The sequence below is a fragment of the Lithobates pipiens genome, unplaced genomic scaffold (assembly GCF_037356315.1).
Source record: "Lithobates pipiens isolate NorthernLeopardFrog02 unplaced genomic scaffold, aLitPip1_a1.2 Scaffold_23, whole genome shotgun sequence".
Taxonomy (NCBI): Eukaryota; Metazoa; Chordata; class Amphibia; order Anura; family Ranidae; genus Lithobates; species Lithobates pipiens.
In genome coordinates, this window is record NW_027507785.1 from 88,407,113 (window position 1) to 88,428,465 (window position 21,353).

General features: G+C 42.1%; 1 long non-coding RNA gene across 1 annotated transcript; it reads right to left on the reverse strand.

Moving 5' to 3' along the window:
* Positions 1-2,123: 2,123 nt before the first annotated feature.
* On the reverse strand, positions 2,124-18,791 carry LOC143926967 (uncharacterized). The gene is made up of 5 exons (XR_013262169.1): positions 18,590-18,791; positions 18,128-18,149; positions 12,521-12,538; positions 6,960-7,028; positions 2,124-2,311 (listed from the first exon to the last, which is right to left on the reverse strand). It is a non-coding gene; the product is annotated as an uncharacterized LOC143926967 (long non-coding RNA).
* Positions 18,792-21,353: the final 2,562 nt, after the last annotated feature.

The window sequence follows — 21,353 nt, forward strand, 5'->3', positions numbered from 1 at the left end:
GCGATTCGCACCACAGCTTGTAGACTCTCTAACTTTCACAAAGAAATTGTGGCCAAAATTTATGAAGAAAAATTAATAATAGGATACTATATAGGATACTATCCACCTTGATAATGAGGCTAAGAACGCACGCAGACCACTTTCGCATTCTGCACATCACGTCAGATAAACCTATATTGATGTTTGCGCGGCCTCTGGATCATTTATGGGAACTTGGTACGATGCATGCGCAGTTGCTTGAATAAAATTGAGATGTGACACACAAGCCAAACACCATCTTGGAAGCAATTTCTGGGACAGGGAGCAATAGACTCACAGGTTTAGCAACTATTTCTGATTATTTATTTTTTATAAAAGCAGTGAAGGATGGAGCACTCAGACCGCAGATGATGTCTTGTTAGACTAAACATGTTGGATTCAGGCTCGTTTATATCACTGCGTTCCATATACCTACAACCGACTGTACAATACATTACAATCATATACTGTATTTTTCACTCCTTACATTTTAGATCAGGGGTCCTCAAACTTTGTAAATAAAGGGTCAGTTTACTGTTTGTCAGATTGGGGGGTGGGGGGGGGGGAGTGGCAGTCTATTGGTGGATTGGTGGGAGTAGAAATTGCCCTGGTGTCAATGGGGGTAAACAATGCCCCACCATTTATGTCAGTGAATAATGCCCCATCGTTGGTATCAGGTGAAGGAATAATACGCTGTCATTGGAGCAGGGGTGGACTGACCATTCGGGAACTCGGGCACTGCCCGAGGGCCCCGGGCCACTAGGGGGCCCCATCAGGGTTGCCAGCCTCAGTAAAACCAGGGACAGTATGTAAAAATCTGTGTTTTTTTTTTACATCTGTCTCTGAAATGTCCCTTGCGGACATCCTTTTGTTCTAAAAATCCCGAGATTATAGCTGCCGCACCTCTCCAGTACCTTCTCAGCCAATAGAAACATGTCTGTGTATACTGTGTGTACATGTATGTGTATACTGTGTGTGTGTGTATACTGTGTGGCCCTATAATATCTGATTGCTTGGGGGCCCCATAATCTATTGCCTGGGGGCCCCATGAGTTGTCAGTCCACCCCTGCATTGGAGTCATTGAGAGGAATAGTGCCCCATTGTTGATGTCAGTTGGTGGAATAATGCCCCATCATTGATACCAATGGGAGGTATAGTGCCCCATTGTTGTTGTCAGTGGGAACAATAGTGCCCCATCAGTGATCTCAGAAGGAAGAACAGTGATCTGTCATTGATATCAGGGGAAATAATAATGCCCCATCATTGGTGTCAGTGGGAGGAATAGTTCCCCATTATGGTATCAATGGGAGGAATAGTGCCCTATCATTGGTGACAGTAGAAGGAATAGAGCCCTATCATTGATGTCAGTAGAAGGAATAGTGCCCCCTCATTGGTGTCAGTGGGAGGAATAGTGCCCCATTGTTTTTATTAGTGGGTGGAATAGTGCCCCATGATTGGTGTCAGTGGAAGGAATAGTGTGCCATCATTGATGTCAGTGTTTGGAATTGTATCCCCTTGTTGGTGTCAGTGGGAAGAATAGTGCCCCATCGCTGGTATCAGGGGAATGAATAATGCCCCACTATTGGTGTCAGTAGGAGAAATTGTGTCCCTTTTTGTTTCACAGGTTTTAATAGTGCCTAAGAGCCGGATATAGGCAGGCAAAGGCTAACATCCGGCCCCCAGGCCACAGTTTGGAGACCACTGTTTTAGATAACTGAAATAAACTGGTTCAATAACTGGTGTGTTGCTGCCACCTAGTGGAAAAATGGAAACTCACACTAAGGTTATAACCCATCACAATCTGGGGTTTCCATACACAACCATGTTTGAGGGATCTCGATTATGGGGTCAGAGTACGTTAAATATAGGACCGGCGTGAAAGAATCAAGATGACTAATCAAAGGATATGTTGTAGACAGATTGATATAACCCTTTGGCCAGGAGATTATTGTTTTGTTATTATTACTATAGCTGTCTGTGTTATTATGGAAAACTGTTTTCTTAATAAAGAAAAGGGATAAAAATAAAAATAAAAAAAATAACCATCACAATCATAAATGTTTCACTCTTTACATTTTAGGAGAACTATAAACACAGCCAGACACTTCATAAGAATCTTATTTTATTTTTTAGAATTGCATAGTACATAAAAATGTGTATTTAGGAAAGCCTAAGTTGATTAGACATTTGTGTGTATATTTGTAATACGTTGAATCTTGTTTTCCCATTCCATTAGTACATTCTTTTCTCATGTTTTCAAATAATAGAGTATTCTCCTAGGTGCCACCAGTATCTGCAATGTAAACGTAAAATTAAACATTTTCCATATTTCTATTAAAATTATTTTTCGATCATAAACAATTGCCATTTTTAAATAAAGTGCAGTTTTCACCCTTTTTACATCTTATTGCATTTTGGTGTTGCTGATTTCCTGCATCTTCTTTGCAGCCTCTATCTGTCTACATTAGGGTTGCCACCTGTCCGGGATTCACCCGGACAGTTTGGGTTTGGAATCATGCGTCCGGGTTTCAGACTGCCTGAAAACCCTGACACATTATTCAGACCGGACTATGACTTCCAGATGCATCTGGATGAGAGGTGCTGTCTACCAAGGGGTGAGTGAGCTCCCCATCCATCCCTGTCTGTGACTAGGGTTGCCACCTGTCCGGGATTCACCCGGACAGTTCGGGTTTGAACTCATGCGTCTGGGTTTCAGACTGCCTGAAAACCCTGACACATTATTCAGACCGGACTATGACTTCCAGATGCATCTGGATGAGAGGTGCTGTCTACCAAGGGGTGAGTGAGCTCACCATCCATCCCTGTCTGTGACTGAAGTCTCCCTCCTTCTCTCTCCTGCCTCTGAGTGAGTACACTAAGGTAATTCAGGGTTCTCAGAGCACCCCTTACATCAGAGTTCCCCTTTACACCAGAGGCCACAGTGTTCACCTTACATCAGAGTTCTCATTGTTCCCCCTTACATCAGGGTTCCCAAAGCATCCCTTATGTCAGAGTCCCCAGAGTTCTCCCTTACATCAGAGTCTGCAGAGTCCCCCTAAAAAAAAAAAAATTGAAAGTCAGCAGCTACAAATACTGCAGCTGCTGACTTTTAATAATCGGACATTCACCCAGGGTCCAGCGATGCAGGGGAACGAAGCCCCTCTTCTCTCGGCGCCGCCGGCATTGCAACTGTGGGCACCCACTGCACATGCACGAGCAGCACCGCGCGCCGTGATTGGCCGCGCAGTCATATGGGACCTGTCACGTGTCCCAGATGATTGACAGGAGGGAGGGGGCGGGGCTGAGCCCTTCCTACGCTGAGAGGAAGTGACGTCAGGAGCCCAGGCACTGAAAGAGGCAGACTACGAGGGACCCCCTAGCAACAGGCATTTAGAGGTGAGTTAAAAAAAAAATTTCCAAATGTTTTTTATTTTATTTTTTTAAGAATTTTAAGCATTTTTTTTTTTGTGGGTGGAACAACACTTTAACTTCATATGATTATAATTGTTATTTAATAGCAAAATATATGTATAGTTTATACTTAAAAAAAAAAAAAATTGCTGTGTGCCGCTAAAGTGTTCGGGTTTGACTTGAAGAAAAGGTGGCAACCCTAATCTACATGCACTCCAGCGATAGCTGTATGGCATTTCTCAGGATGATCTTGCTAATAGTGACAGCAATGCACTACGCCTGTGTAATGTATGTTTGAACCGCCACTTGTAGTTTCAGTTGGGAGAGCAGGGTGACAATGCAAGAGAACAGCTGAGAGACCGAGACAGGATGTCACCTTGTAACAGGAAGTGACTGAACAAAGACCTTTAAGGCAGGATCACCAGATAGTATTTTAACCGCTTCAGCCCCGGAAGATTTTACACCCTTCCTGACCAGAGCACTTTTTGCGATTAACTGACAATTGCGCAACCGTGCAACGTTACACCCAAACAAAATTGCTGTCCTTTTTTCCCCCACAATTAGAGCTTTCTTTTGGTGGTATTTGATCACCTCTGCGGTTTTAATTTTTTTACGCTATAAACAAAAAAGAGCCCAAATTTTGAAAAAAAAACAATATTTTTTACTTTTTGCTATAATAAATATCCCCCAAAAATATATAAAAAACAATTTTTTCCTCAGTTTAGGCCGATATGTATTCTTCTACATATTTTTGGTAAAAAAAAAATCACAATAAACATATACTGATTGATTGCGCAAAAGTTATAGCGTCTACAAAATAGGGGATAGTTTTATGGCATTTTTATTATAATTTTTTTTTTGTTCGTAATGGCGGCGTTCTGCGATTTTCTATTGGGACTGCGACATAATGGCGGACACATCGGACAATTTTGACACATTTTTGGGACCATTGGCATCTATACAGCGATCAGTGCTATAAAATGCAATGATTACTGTAAAAATGTCACTGGCAGGGAAGGGGTTAACACTAGGGGGCAATCAAGGAGTTAAATGTGTTCCCTAGTTTGTGTTCTAACTGAAGAGGGGAGGGGACTGTGTAGGGGAGATGACAGATCCCTGTTCATACTCTGTATGAACAGACGATCTGTCTGTTCTTCCCTCAGAGAACCGGAAACTGTGTTTACACACACAGATCCCGGTTCTCGGTGTGCCCCGAGCGATCGCGGGAGCCCGGTGGTAATCACGACCGTCAGGCACTCGCATCGGCTCCGTGGTGAGCGGGGGGTGCGCCCCTAGTGCCCAAATCAGGAAGTGACTTAACATGACAGCGATTCGTGCAGCCGAGCCATGTTGCCGCAGTACAACTGTAGCGGCTGGTCGGCAAGCAGATAATGAAAGCTGCAGATATAAAAAAAAATTATTATTATTTATTTTTTAGGCTGTTTTAACGTGTTAAATTGAACTTTAGTGATTTGTTAGATACATCTTAACAGCACGAATGTTTGTATAAAATTGGCCTAACGTGTGAAACTGTCTAAAGAAAAAAGCATTGTTTTTACATATGACAATATATCAAGTTCTTACTTTTATTCTCCCAGGATACACCTAAAAGGAAGGATTTGATTGGTGTACACTATGCACACACATTCTGCGCATGCGCAATAGGATTTTAAACGTACCTGCATGTCCTTTTCTCCTTGCAAGGATTACTATTGCAAATTTTATTTGCCTCAGAGTTTTTGTATTGTAACTCCTTCCTTTTAATAAAACGTCTTGGGAAGACATTCTCTACTATTGGAGCCTTTTTTTCTTTCTTTTTTTTTTATATATTATCCTGCTGTTCGCATTATTGGGATTCGATTGGATGTCTATGGATCCTTCTGGAGAGGAACGCCAAAGTCTTCCATCGGTGAGTCTTTGATTGCACTAAAAGCGCTGTTTGACCCCCTGAATAAGGGAGGTCGCAGGCTTTCCAGTAAGCCTTTTATCTTAATGGGGTGATGGGAAACACGGTGATGAGCACTCAATCTACATTATATGCTGCACAGTGAAGTCACATATTGGATTACAGCAATTTATGAACAATTTTTTTTTCATTCATATCGTTTTACACTTTTGTGCGTTTTTATGCAACTTTGGTTTCATCCTGCATTGTCGCATTGGAATTGCACTAAAAATACACTTTATCCAAACAGAATTTTTATTGTTTTGTTCCCACAAATAGAGCTTTCTTTTGGTGGTATTTGATCACCTCTATGGTTTTTATTTTTTGCTAAACGAATAAAAAAAAGATCTACATTTTTAAATTTTTTTCTTTGTTTTTGTTATAATTTTTTTTAAATAAGTACGTTTTCTCCTTCACTGATGGGAACTCATAAGCTGCACTGATGGGAACTAATAAGGCAGCACCGATGAGGTGGCACTGATGAGGTGGCACTGATATACGGCACTGATGGGCATTGATAGGCGGCACTGATGGGCACTCATAGGTGGCACTGGTGAGCACTGATTGGCACTGATAGGCGACACTGATGGGCATTGAAGTGGGCAAGTGGTTAAAGAGGTAGTAAACCCTGATGGCTTTTACTTCCTCTTTATTCCCAAAGTAAAAGCATAATGGGCTAGTATGCATCGCACACTAGCCTATTATGTGGTACTTACCTGCAAATGAATGGAAGCATTCATCTTCACCCCTTTTCTTTCAAGGCCCCAGGACTCCTGCTCTGTGACTGGCCTAGGCCGCGTGACGTCACTCCCACGCATTCGCGCGGAACCTACCGGTCACGGCACAGGCTGAGGAAGAAATTACACGAAGGGTGACATCATCGGAACACTACAAGGTAAATATCTCCTAAACGGCGCATACTTAGGAGATATTTTCAGTACATATAGGGAAGCCTTATTATAGGCTTACCTATATGTAAAAATGTCTCCGGGAGGTTTATTTACAACCACTTTAAGTAATGGATTATTTTTGGAGGATAAGGATATTGTTAAATGATCTCTTATCTTCAACAGTTACAACATATCTTTTCATTGATTCTATCAGCTTTGAACAGCTCTGCCATTAGCAACTCTATAATAATAATAATTCGAAGGAGATTTGCCTTCACTTCCTGTCCCATAACCAAAACAGGAAGTGAGAGGATATCCCTCCAAAGTGAGGAAATCCCTGGTTGCCACCACAAAAGTGTCCCCATTTCATGGTTTATCTTCTTTTCTGGTAACATTTTCTTTCACTTTCAGTGATAATGTAAACAGGACAAATGGAGAGAATAATTCCCCCTAATGCGGACACAGCGATAAAAACCGGATGGGGGTTCTAATCCTTCTCCACTTTTTTCAAAACAAAATAAATAACGTTTTGCCTTTAGTTATACTTTGATCAGAATTGCTTTTTCTTACCTTTGGACCTTCAGGCAGCAGAGGAAAAATATAAAATGGGAAGAATAATTAGAAAACATTACAGATGAACTCTCCGCACTCTCCACTCTCACGTGGTGCTCGGTGGCTCCATATATTCTACCTACCTACTCACGTCATCCGCCATATTGTCGTCTCCAGGATCCCCCGCTACCTGTGTAATCTGCGTTGGTGGTCTGTATTGTAATCAAGAGATTTGGAATTACATGAATGTTTCTTCATATATTGAAACAATCTTTTCAGATATACATTTGTCACCGACATTGTCACCCGACATTGTGCTGCCTGTTGTTGCCTTAGGGTGGTCATACACACCACAATCAGATACTATAGTGTATGGTCAGCTCTGTCATGGCATGGGGGAGTTGGAGGAGGGGGGCGATGGCTGTCTTCCGAAGATAGAATCACTTTAAAGTGAGATTAACCACTTAAGGTCCGCCCAATGTACTGCGGCAGGATGGCCCTTAAGCGCATATTCACGTACCTGTATGTCATCGCCTTCGTCAGCTCTGGGGGCACATGCGCGCACCCCGTGGGAGGACACACGGGAAGCCAATTAGTGGGTTTGGTGGCTTCGATGGCCGCTGGCCACCCATGATTGTTCAGAGGAGAGACAGAACGGCAGTCTGCCTTTGTAAACAAGGCAGACCACCGTTCTGTGAGCGAGGAGAATGGAGGTCTTGTGTTTCTGCTGGGCAGAGATACAGATCTCTGTTCTCCTCCAGTGTCACATATCTCCCACACTTAGAAAGCACTCCCTAGAAGCACACTTAACCCTTTGATCGCCTCTGGAGTTAACTGCTTCCCTGCCTGTGTCATTTATACAGTGACAGTGCATGTTTTTAATCACTATATTGGTGTCACTGGTCCTAAAAAAGTGTCACTTATTTCAGATTTGTCCATTGTGATGTCGCAGTCCCACTAAAAATTATTGATCACTGCCATTACTATTAAAACAATAAAAAAAATTAAAAGTCCATAAAAAATATCCCATAGTTGCACAATCCAATCAATATATAATGGATTTTTTTCAAAATTGTTGGTCTTTTTTTGTTTATAGCACAAAAAATCTAAAGAGGTGATTAAATACCACCAAAAGAAAACTCTATTTGTTGGAAAAAAAGGACATACATTTTGTTTGGGTACAATGTCGCACGACAGCGCAATTGTCAGTTAAAGCAACGCAGTGCCATATCGCATAATATGGCCTGGTCAGGAAGGGGGTAAAACCTTCCAGAGCTGTGGTGAAAGGCAGATTTAAAAAAGAAAAAAACAAACATATGATACTTATCTGCTCTGTGTAGTGGTTTTGCACAGATCAGTCCTGATTTTTTTTTTTCTTCTCGGGTCCGCCGCCGCTGTTCCTGGCCCCTCCTTTCTGCCGAGTGCCCCCCATAACAAGCAGCTTGCTATGGAGGCTTCCGAATAGGCTCACTCTAGCCTCATTGGATCACTGGCTGTGATTGACAGTAGCGAGAGCCAATGGCTCCTGCAGCTATCTCAGCCAATGAGGAGTAGGAGACCCGGGAGAGCCGCTGCTCTCTTGCACATTGCTGGATCGAGATGGGTCTCAGGTAAGTGTTGGGGGAAGGGGCTGATGCACACAGAAAGTTTTTTACTTGTATGCATAGAATGCAGAGAGCCATAGGTGTGCGCACAGTGTGTGCCAGGTGTGCCCAGGCACACCCTAATCACCCTTTACAGCAAAGATTCCCCCTACTTCCCTGGTTCCCCGCTTCCCCCTGCAGTGCTACCAGCTTCCCTCCTCCCCCGCCAGCTGTTGCTGCAAGGATGTTTTAGGATGAGTGGAGGAAGGGGCCGGTAAATATGTAATTGACCATCCCCTTCCCTTTATGAATGAACATTGAGTGATCAGTAGTGTGTGTTTGAGCTTTGGGGTGCACAGCCTAATGCAATAGACTGTGCACACCTATGTAGAGAGCCTTTACAACCACTTTAAACTCTTGGATTTGGTTTGGCATGAGTCTCTTGTAATCCTCTGTACAGGAGAAGGAGGGGTAGCACTAGAGCCAATCCGGTGTGCCATAGCTCTCAACTATCCCTGATTTCGAGGGACTGTCCCTCCTTCCTCTTCATTTGTCCATCATTTGGGTCTGATCTATATAGATGTATATAAAATGCACTTTTTATCTATCAAAAAGTGTTTTCCAGCACTAAACCTTTCATCTGATTTCTAAATTGGTGCATTTGTAAATTCCAAAAGCCAAAATATAGTGATTGCAGTGGTAAAAAAAAAGCACTTGTGGGTTTAATCAATCTTGTTTTTTTTTTGTACAGTTCTCCTTTAAGGGGGCGTTGAAGGGGTGTGTCCTATACCTGCATACTTTTGCTGATAGGTATCCCTTATTCCCATCTGAAAAAGTTGGGAGTTATGGGTGTGCTACAACTGCATGTGCCAGCAAGGAACATGCTGACAGGAGGAGAGAACACAGTGAGCAGAGGGGTGACCTGCTGCTCCTTTTTCATTGTCCAATCACAGGCCAAAGGTAGGAAAGTGACCAAGCTTCATTACTTAACTGCAGCAGGGAAAGCTGGTCACCAGCTCATTTATACAGTCTGGTAGGACTGTGTAAATCTAAAGAATGGATGGACAGAAAATCCAAATCAGTTGGCGGGTAAAGCAGCTCACATTTTTTTGTTTTTTAAATATGGCGTTAGCTGTGTGCCAGGAGCTGAGCTGCAATATGGCAACTAAAATAGTGCACAGAGATCCATATCAAAGGCCTCATTTTTTTTACTTTAAAAATATTTACACTTTAAATGAAAATCATGCAGTAGGTTGGAGCAAATTCTACTCCACAAATGTTTATTTTGCAGTTTGTTGCCAAGTTATAACTACAATTTTACCTTTAGCGCCATCTAATGGCAGAATCTGGAATTGTTACTAGTTAGGTCAGATGAATTGATATTCTGCAGATTTATGATAGATAAGGACAGATTTTTGAGCACTGGGTTGAGGGTTTTGGTGTTACTTAGAAATGGGCTGAGAGAAATGTGTATTCCCTATAAAAGAAGGATTTGAGCCAGAAGAAACATTATAACATGCTTTGAATGTTTTCTTTAACCACCTGAGGACTGGAAGAATTTACCCCCTCAATGACCAGGCCATTTTTTGCAATACGGCACTGCGTCGCTTTAACTGGCAATTGCACGGTCGTGCAACGTTGTACACAAACAAAATGTATGCCCTTTTTTCCCCACAAATAAAGATTTCTTTTGGTGGTATTTGATCACCTCTTTGGTTTGTATTTTTTGCACTATAAACAAAAAGATAGCGACAATTTTTAAAAAAAACAATTTTTTTTACTTTTTGCTATAATAAATATCCAAAAAAAAATAAAATAAAATTTCTTCATCAGTTTAGCCCAATAAGTATTCTTCTACATATTTTTGGTAAAAAAAAAAAATCGCAACAAGCGTATATTGATTGGTTTGCGCAAAAGTTATAGTGTCTACAAAATAGGGGATAGCTTTATGGCATTCTTCTTCTTCTTATTATTTTTTTTTTACCAGTAATGGCGGTAATCAGTAATTTTTAGCAGGACTGCGACGTTGCGGTGGACAGACTGGACACTTTTGACACTTTTTTGGGACCATTGACATTTATAAAGCAATCAGAGCTAAAATAGCCACTGATTACTGTATAAATGTCACTGGCAGGGAAGTGGTTAACACTAGGGGGCAATCAAGGGGTTAAGTGTTCCATAGGGAGGTGTTTCTAACTGTGGGGGGAGTGTACTGACTAGAAGAGGAGAAAGATTGCTGTTCCTGATCACTAGGAACAGCAGATCTCTCTCTACTTCCCTCCTAGAACGGAGATCTGTCTGTTTACATTGACAGATCCCCGTTCTGGCTCTCTGAGGAGCGATTGCATGCCCCCTAGAGCTCTTAAAGCTGCCGACATACACCTAAGGCTGAACTTTTAGTTGAAATCTGCTAAATACGTTCCAGGTGCATGAAAAGGTCTTCGAAGTCTGATGCCACGTACACGCGATTGGCATTCTTGTCGGAAAAAGCTCTGATGGTTTTCCCGACGGAATTCCAACGGAATTCGGCTCAAGCGGTCTTGCATACACTCTGTCACACCAAATGACGATTATAACGCGATTATAACGCGTTTATAACGCGGTGACGTACAATACGTACAATAGGACTAGAAAAAGGAAGTTCAATAGCCAGTGGCCAATAGCTTCTGTCTCATAGTTGAATCTGAGCATGCGTGATTTTTGGCACGTCGGAATTGCATACACGCGATCGGAATTTCCGATAGAAAGTTTTGAATGAAAAGCTCTCATCGGTCTTTTTCTGACCGGGAATTCCAATCGTGTGTACGCGGCATTACAGTTCATTTTCTTTAGAAGAAGCCACAACTTGAGTAGAAAAGTCTGCCCATTGCAGCATACTGAAGAAGCACCCTTGCTCTCTATATGGAATCAGTGGTCTCTCTGCAGAGGTCTAACACATCCTTGCTGGGTCAAACCTAGAGCTCTCTCATTATCAAATCTCATGTTCCCTGCTTAGTGGAGAGGTCTAGGTTTGACAGGACTACTGCTTCTACACAGAGGACAGACTTTTAATGCTGTTGCTGCTTTGTAAAGAAAATTAACTGTAGAGCCCCGTACACACGATCAGAAATTCTGTCAGCAAAAATCGGATGTGAGCTTTTGGTCAGAAATTCCGACCATGTGTATGCTCCATCAGACTTTTGCTGGCAGAATTCCAGCTAGCAAAAGATTCAGAGCAGGTTCTCTATTTTTCGGTCGGAAAAAGTTCAGATCGGAAATTCCGATCATCTGTACAAATTCCTATGCATGTTTGGAAACAATTCGACGCATGCTCGGAAGCATTGAACTTCATTTTCTCGACTCGTCGTAGTGTTGTACGTTACCGCGTTCTTGACGGTCGAAAGTTTAGAGAACTTTTGTGTGACCATGTGTATGCAAGCCAAGCTTGAGTGGAATTCCGTCGGAAAAACCATCCAAGGTTTTTCCAACGGTCGTGTGTACGGAGCATAAGACTTTGCACTCCACATTTTGTACACCTGGACTGCATTCACTGATGTAAAGTAAATGTGAACCCTCACCTTGTAAAATAACCCATTCAGATTAAAATAAAAATAAAAGGCAAAAAATTTGTGTATACATATAAAAAATGCTATAAAATGCTTTTCCCCTTTTTTATAAGTGATCACATTCCTTCTGTACTTAGCTGCATAAGAGCTGGGGGAGGAGAAACCTCAGACCACTGATCTTCCCAGTGGATGGCTATACAGGGGGTTGGGAGATGCGTGTCAGTATGAGCCTGATCACTGGATTAGCTCCCAGCACAACCAGAAAACTGACGCCCTTCTGCCTAGTGTGGTCAGTTTTTAATGGGAAAGCAGGGGGACTGGCAGTATCACCGGGTATTTCACACAGAGGAAGCAATACAAAGAGAACAGGATATGTTTTTATACATGTACTTGGTACAGCAGGCACAAATTAGGAATATGAGGAATATGTTGGGTTTATATTCATTAAACTGAAATTTCAGTTGGACATTAAACGTGGTGAAATGTTCCATTCAAACTCTATTTAACAGAAACTTTTCAAACTGGGACATGACTGCTAATAGAAAAACACAAAATACAAGAATCACCAAATCTTACCTGCCCTCACTGTCATTCCTAGTTATATTGTAGAAAGAAAGAAACCATAAAAAATAAATGAACAAGTGGATAAAACAATCCTGATCTCTATTCTTATCCAGCTTCTATAGAACATTCTGGCACAATAAAGGAGTGACCATGAATATAGATATTGAACATAAACAATACTATTGAATCCAAGTCACACTTATTTAACACATTTTTTTATGACATTTACTACACGTAATTCAAGGAAAACTCAATTCTGGCTAAAAAAAATAAAATAATTGCGAACACAAACTGTCATTTAATATTCCTAATAATTACCGTTATATTTCCATCTCTTATTTCCCAAAATTGCTTCTTTGTAATACTGTAACCTAGAGACGTTCTATACATTGCTGGTGCACATAATGGCCCCAGGACTCAAATTTTTTGCTTTTGTGATTGGCTCGCTGCTTTTCCCAGAAGGCTTTAAACTTTTAGGCATCCCATAATAAAAAGTGGGCTATTTATAAAATAAATTGCTACACATAAATCATGCATATTACCTTGGCAAATATTTTTTTATTTAATTTGTTTTTGGTAGAAGAAAAAAAAGCCTAAAATGATAGTTTAAGTGCATTCAACCAGAAGAGTAAATACCTTTTGACCATAGCCTAATAACACTCAACCAAAAAAGAGAATACCTTAAGAACATTTGATCTTTTCCTATTCACACAACAGCCACAGCTTTAAAGGGGTTGTAAAGGCTCGTTTTTTATTTTCTAAATAGGTTCCTGTAAGCTAGTGCATTGTTGGTTCACTTATCTTTTCCTTCGATTTCCCTTCTAAGGCCACGTACACACGCGCGGACTGTTCGCCCAACCTTGTCCGCTGAACAGTGTTTGGGCGGACAGTCCGCTCGTGTGTGGGGCTTCAGCGGACAGTTTCAGCGGACAGTTGGCCGAACAAGGTCTTACGGAAATTCCGAAAAACTGTCCGCTGAAACAAGGTTTCAGCGGACTGTTCGCTCGTGTGTAGGCTTGTTCGGCCAACTAAGTCTCGCGCATGCTCAGAAAGGATTTCCACGTCGGAAGGTTGCATTGCAGTGTATAGGACGTCGTATTTTTCGTCCCGTCGTACGTGCCGTTCACGTCATCGCGCACGGTTTCAGCAAACTGTTCGTCCGTCGTGTGTGGCCATGTCCGTCCATGCTAAGTTTGAGCGGACTGTTCGCTCAAACTGTTGGACGGACAAAGTTGGGCCAACAGTCCGCGCGTGTGTACGCGGCCTAAATGTTTTTTTCTTTGTTTTCTTTGTCTGAATTTCTCACTTCCTGTTTCTCCTCAGTAAGCTGTTCAGTAAGCTGTTCTGGCTGACTAAACACCACTCGGATGATGGTGAGAAGTTTACTGAGGAGAAACAGGAAGTGAGATATTCAGACAAAGAAAAAAAACATTTAGAAGGGAAATCGAAGGAAAAGGTAAGTGAACCCACAATGCACTAGCTTAACCACTTGCCGACCGCCGCACGACGATGTACGTCGACAGAATGGCACGGGCAGGCATAAGGGCTTACATGTACGTCCTTGCCTGCCCGCCCGGTGCCTGCGGCGGTCGGTATTCGTTCGGGAGCGATCCAGGACGAGGGGACGGCCATTCATTCATGGCCACCCCCTCGCGATCGCTCCCGACGAATGAAAATGTCCCGTGACATCACTTCCTCTCCTGTAATGTAAACACAGGAGAGGAAGTGATGTATTCTCTCCTCCGTGTCGGTATTTTTCGTTCCGGCACCGAGGAGAGAGGTTCGGTGAGTTGCACCAACACACCACACATACAGTAGAACATGCCAGGCACACTCACACCCCCCCTTTACCCCCCGATCACCCCCCAATTACCCCTGCCCCCCCAGTCACAGTGACACCAATTGCTTTTTTTTTTTTTTTTTTGCATTGTTGTCATTTGTGACTGTAATAACTGTTAGGGCAGTTAGGGTTAGCCCCCTTTAGTTCTAAGGTACCCCCCTAACCCCCCCAATAAAGGTTTAACCCCGTGATCACCCCCCGTCGCCAGTGTCACTAAGGCTGGGTTCACATTGCAGCGGTTTATGAGAACGAATGTGATTTGCACCGCACTGCAGTGCAAATCACATCCGATCTCTGTGCGATTCGAGTTCAGCCATACAGATAGTATGGCTGAATTCGTGTCGCACCCGCCGCACCCGCCGCAAACTCGCACGGGACCCTTTTTTTGGTCCGCAGCAGAATCGGATCGCATGGGTGTTCACACCATGCGATCCGAGTTTGCAGATCGCACTGCGATATGCGAACTGATCTGGGGGTGTCATTAACATTTCACTGACACTCCCAGCAGTTCGCATAGGGCAGTGTGAACTGCCGCCGGGAGGCATGTGATGCGGGAACCCGCCGCGGATTCGTGGCGTTCCCGCATCGCTCCAGTGTGAACCCAGCTTAATAAGCGATCGTTTTTCTGATCACTGTATTAGTGTCACAGGTGACGCTAGTTAGGCAGGTAGGTATTTAGGTTCGCCGCAGCTTTTTATAGCGCCAGGGACCCCCATATACTACCGCATAAAGCCCCCTGATTGCCCCCTAGTTAACCCTTTCACCAGTGATCACCATATAACTGTTACAGGTGACGCTGGTTGGTTAGTTATTTTTTTTATAGTTTCAGGGCACCCGCCATTTATTACCTAGTCTCACTAGTGTACCCCTAAATTTAGGGGTGTCTACTTTCCAAAATGGGGTCATTTGGGGGGGGTTTGTGCCATCTTGGCATTTTATGGCCTTCAAAACTGTAACGCCCTTAGAAAGCCTGAAGGCGGTGCTTGGTTTTCGGGGCCCCGTACGCGGCTAGGCTCCCAAAAAGTCCCACATATGTGGTATCCCCGTACTCAGGAGAAGCAGCAGAATTTATTTTGGGGTGTCATTTCACATATGCCCATAGCATGTGTGAGCAATATATCATTTAGTGACAACTTTGTGAAAAAAAAATAAAAAAAAAATTAAAGTTTGTAATTTTCCCGCAACTTGTGGCAAAATATAAAATATTCCATGGACTCAAAATGCCTCTCAGCAAATAGCTTGGGGTGTCTACTTTCTAAAATGGGGTCATTTGTGGGGGTTTTGTGCCATCTTGGCATTTTATGGCCTTCAAAACTGTAATAGGTAGTGAGAAGTGAAATCAAAAATTTACGCCCTTAGAAAGCCTGAAGGCGGTGCTTGGATTTCGGGGCCCCGTACGCGGCTAGGCTCCCAAAAAGTCCCACATATGTGGTATCCCCGTACTCAGGAGAAGCAGCAGAATTTATTTTGGGGTGTCATTTCACATATGCCCATAGCATGTGTGAGCAATATATCATTTAGTGACAACTTTGTGTAAAAAAAAAAAAAATAATTTTTTTTTGTCATTATTCAATCGCTTGAGGCAAAAAAATTAAATATTCAATGGGCTCAACATGCCACTTATCAATTTCCTTAGGGTGTCTACTTTCCAAAATGGGGTCATTTGGGGGGGTTTTGTACTGCCCTGCCATTTTAGCACCTCAAGAAATGAGATAGGCAGTCGTAAACTAAAAGCTGCGTAAATTCCAGAAAACGTACCTTAGTTTGTAGATGTGACAACTTTTGCGCAAACCAATAAATATACAATTATTGACTTTTTTTTTACCAAAGACATGTGGCTGAATACATTTTGGCCTAAATGTATGACTAAAATTGAGTTTATTGGATTTTTCTAATAACAAAAAGTAGAAAATATCATTTTTTTTCAAAATTTGCGGTCTTTTTACGTTTATATCGCAAAAAATTAAAATCGCAGAGGCAATCAAATACCATCAAAAGAAAGCTCTATTTGTGGGAAGAAAAGGACGCAAATTTTGTTTGGGTACAACATTGCATGACCGCGCAATTACCAGTTAAAGCAGCGCAGTGCCAAATTGTAAAAAGACCTCTGGTCATTGACCAGCAAAATGGTCCGGTCTGAAGGTGGTTAAAGGAACCTATGTAGAAAATAAAAAAATGAACCTTTACAACCCCTTTAAACTTTGAACGAAAAAATCCCTAAAACGAATGAGCCAATGCTGGTTCATTCAAATTATTTTTAATTTGTGCAAAATATTAATTTCAGACATTTAAGTTAGGTGAAAAAAAAATAAAAAGCCTAAAACAATAACCTTTGCGAAAATGTTTTCATTTTTTTTATATTTAACTTGTTTTCAGCGGAAGAAAAAAAAGCCTAAAATGATAGCTTAAGTGCATTCAACCATTAGCCCTTGTACACACGGTCGGAGATTCTGACGGAATGTGTCTGATCCGACCATTTTTTTGGATATTCCGACTGTGTGTGGTCTCCATCGGACTGTTTCCATCGGAGTATCCGACGGACCAAGTTTTCCAACTTGTTGGTAAAATTTTCTGACAAAATGCTCCGATCGGACAAACTCCGATCATGTGTAGAGAATTCCGATCGGACAAAGTGCCACGCATGCTCAGATAAAATTCCTACATCAAAGCTATTGGCTACTAACTAGCCTGATGGTAGTCTCGTTGTAACGAAATAACGTCATCACGTTCTGAACGATCGAATTTTCCGACAACTTGCATACCGTGTGTATGCAACAGCTTCGAACAAAATCCGTCGGACAAAATCTGACGGATTTGGTTGTCGGAATGTCCGACCGTGTATCCAAGGGCTTAGAGTAAATATCTTTTGACCATAGCCTAATAACACTCAAAAGAAAGAATACCTTAAGAACATATGATCTTGTCCTATTCACACAACAGCCACAGCTTTAAACATTGAACAAAAAATCATTAAAATGAATAAGCCAATGCTGGTTCATTCAAATTATTTTTAATTTGTGCGAAATATTAATTTCAGAAATGTAAGTTAGGTGAAACAAAAAAGCCTAAAATAATAACCTTTGCAAATATTTTTTAATTTTTTTATATTTAAGTTGTCTTTTGGTGGAAGAAAAAAAGCCTAAAACGATAGCCTAAGGACATTCAACCACAGCTAAAGTACATTTGACCAAAAGAAAAAATACCTTTTGACTATAGACTAAGAACATTCGACCAGAAGAGAAAATACCTTAAAAACATTTGATTTTGTCCTATTCAAACAACAGAAACATCTTTATACATTGCATGAAAAATCTCTAAAACTAATGAGCCAATGCTGGTTAATTCACATTGTTTTTAATTTGTGCGAAATGTTAATTTCAGAAATTTAAGTTGGGTAAAAAAAAAGCCTAAAACAATAACCTTTGCGAATATATATATTTTTTTTATATTTAAATTGTCTTTTGGTGGAAGAAAAAAAAACTAAAACGATAGCCTAAGGACGTTCAACCATAGTTAAAGTACATTTGACAATAGACTAAGAACATTCGACCAGAAGAGAAAATACCTTAAGAACATTCGATTTTGTCCTATTCAAACAACAGCAATAGCTTTATACATTGCATGAAAAATCTCTAAAACGAATGAACTGGTTAATTCACACATAATGAATGTACATACAGATTCACTGGACCAATATGCAATTTTTTTTAATACACCCCTTCTGTGTGATGTCCCATGTCATAAAAACCTGAGTATAATATAAAATAAATTTGCCTTACCAGTCTTTACATTCTCGTGCAGCTAAGGGAGAGAAGGAGTTGTTACACATTACAAGGTGGCATGCACAATAAAATAAAAGTTGTTTTACAGATTATTTTCATTACTGCTTGTGTCCCCTTTGGTGAGATTTCCCCCTCACTTCCTGGCTATGCCCAGCCCAACATTATAGCTTGCAAAAGTTCCTGTAAAGCCCCATACACACTATCAGATTTTCGGATGATTTTTGTCTTCAGAGTTACCAAAACCATGTAGTGGAAGGGCCTGCTGATTGCATACACATTGAAACTCCTAAGGTTTGACCTCATATTATATGGTTTTGGTAAATCTGAAGGAAAAAATCAGCAGAAAATCTGATAGTGTGTATGGGGCTTTAGAATTCAACCCTTAGGGAACTTAAATGTTACTAGGCTAGAAAAAATAATAATACAATTGTATTTGTAATGATTGAAAGTCTACATTACCAGCATCCACGGAGGGCCCACAGCCCATGGCTGCAGAGAATAATGGTCACTCCTTGAGTCACCTCCCAGCCACTGCTATTTCATTTCCAAGATTGAAAGATTATTTTCACACAAGAATTAATCTTCAGAGATTAGGAACGATTGGTATAATAAGAAAGCAGAGGCTGATGGTGTTCTCATAAAACAAAGGTTTCATTCTTAGGTCAGTCTGTCCAGAACAGATATTTCAGTTTTGTGTAGATGCCCCATACAAGATGCTTATACAAGGTGAAGCCAATTTGACCTTGGAAGCTTCTTGTCTCCTCAAGCATGATATGATTAGATCTCCTCAAGCATGATATGATTAGATCTCCTCAAGCATGATATGATTAGATCTCCTCAAGCATGATATGATTAGATTGCCCAGTGAAAGGCTATGCTCAAAACATTGCAAAAATGGGAGAAAGTCACTTCATCCAGATTCCAGAAAGACCCTCATATGTAAGGCGGGTGGGTCTGCCAGGTGAATCAGTTCTGTATAAATTCATATCTCTTCATTAAAAGACTGGTTTACAAAAGAGCTGAGAATGTTTGTACAAAAAAATGAGTGAACTTTCTCTTAAATAATCCTGTCATGTGAAAAGTAGATCCCTGTTCACCTTTTGCACATCATTGGACCAGTGTTTCGCAACCTTTTTTTAGTCAGGGCACCACTTAAAAGCATGCAAGATGTCGAGACACCCAGTCCAAAATGTAAAAAATTTTAATGTTACCCATCAATGGGTAACCTGAGCCTGGGATTATGCACATAACCCCCTTGATAAAATTAACTTCACATCAGAAGCCCCATCCTCACATCAGAGGTCCTCCCATCACCTCAGAAGCCCCCCATCAAATAAGAGTTACCCCCATCACATCAGAGGTCCTCCCATCACCTCAGAAGCCCCCCATCAAATCAGAGTTACCCCCATCACATCAGAGGTCCTCCCATCACCTCAGAAGCCCCCCATCAAATCAGAGTTACCCCCATCACATCAGAGGTCCTCCCATCACCTCAGAAGCCCCCCATCAAATCAGAGTTACCCCCATCACATCAGAGGTCTCACCATCACATCAGAGGAACCACCATCACATCAGAGATCCCACCATCACATCAGAGGAGCTCCCATCACCTCAGAAGCCCCCCATCAAATCAGAGGAACCCCCATCACATCAGAGGAACCCCCATCACATCAGAGGAACCCCCATCACATCAAAGGAACCCTCATCACATCAGAGGAACCCCCATCACATCAGAGGAACCCCCATCACATCAGAGGAACCCCCATTACATCAGAGGAACTCCCATCACATCAGAGGAACCCCCTTCACATCAAAGGTCTTACCATCACATCAGAGGTCCCACCATCACACCAGAGGAACTCCCATCACATCAGAGGAACTCCCATCACATCAGAGGAACCCCCTTCACATCAAAGGTCTTACCATCACATCAGAGGAACTCTCATCACATCAGAGGTCCCATCATCACATCAGTGGAACCCCCATCACAGCAGAGTACCCCATAACATCAGAAGTCCCATCATTACATTAGAGCCCATACTTATCATCAGAGCCCCCCCCCCCCCATCATGTCAGAGTACGCCTATAACATCAGAGGTCCCACTATCACATCAGAGCCCATACTTATCATCAGAAGTCTCCCCATAATAGCACAGGTCCCCTCATCCCATGAGAGTAACCCCAAAATGTCAGAGTCCTCTCGTTTTATGAGAGTCCCCCCCTATACATCAGAATCCCTCATCACACCAGAGCCCTCCCATCCCATCAGGTTTCTCCCTTTGCATCAGAGTCACCCCATCACATGAGAGTACCCTCATAATATTAAAATGATTACTGTGTGTTTTGTAAAAAGAAAAGTGCATTTAACAGATAAATAAGTAAAAGGTTTCCTTAGATATTATGAAATATTTTTTATTGCAACCCAGAAAAACAGAATGCTAACCTCACCTTTAACCCACTAACAATATATGTGTAATAAACACTTGTCTTGGCTGTACACTCTGTAATATCGGTCAACGTACCACACATAGCAATTATTATAGTTATTGCAGCATTAGATCCTAATCTTCAGTAAGGATCTGCTGGGAAGGGAATTTACAAGAATAAGAACAAACTCAGTGGAGGTCTTCTCTGCTACTCTGGCAGGAAGAACACCCCCCACCTATAGCATGGTAGGCTGAAAGCTTAAAGCGGAGCTCCACCCTAAAGTGGAACTTCCGCTCATTGGAACCCTCCCCCCCTCCGGTGTCACAATTGGCACCTTTCAGGGGGGAGGGGGGTGCAGATATCTGTATAATACAGGTATCTGCACCCACTTCCGGGCAGAGATAGCTGCAGATTCTGCGGGTATTTACGCCACTTACTGCAGGGCCCCCGCTGTCTGCTGGGAAACACACGGATCCCAGAGACAGCAGGGACCATCCTTATTGCGCAGCACGACTCGCGCATGCGCAGTAGGGAACCGGGAAGTGAAGCCGCAAGGCTCCACTTCCTGATTTCCATACCGAAGATGGCGGCGGCAGCACCCGAGAGCCGATCGAGAGATCAGCTTTGGGTGCCGACATCGCGGGCGCGCTGGATGGGTAAGTGTCCTTATTTTAAAAGTCAGCAGGTGCAGTATTTGTAGCTGCTGACTTTTAAAAACAAAAAACGGCAGAACTCCCGCTTTAAGCTGGAAAAATTATTGCAATTTTAACAAAGGCCCTATGCATATATTTGCATT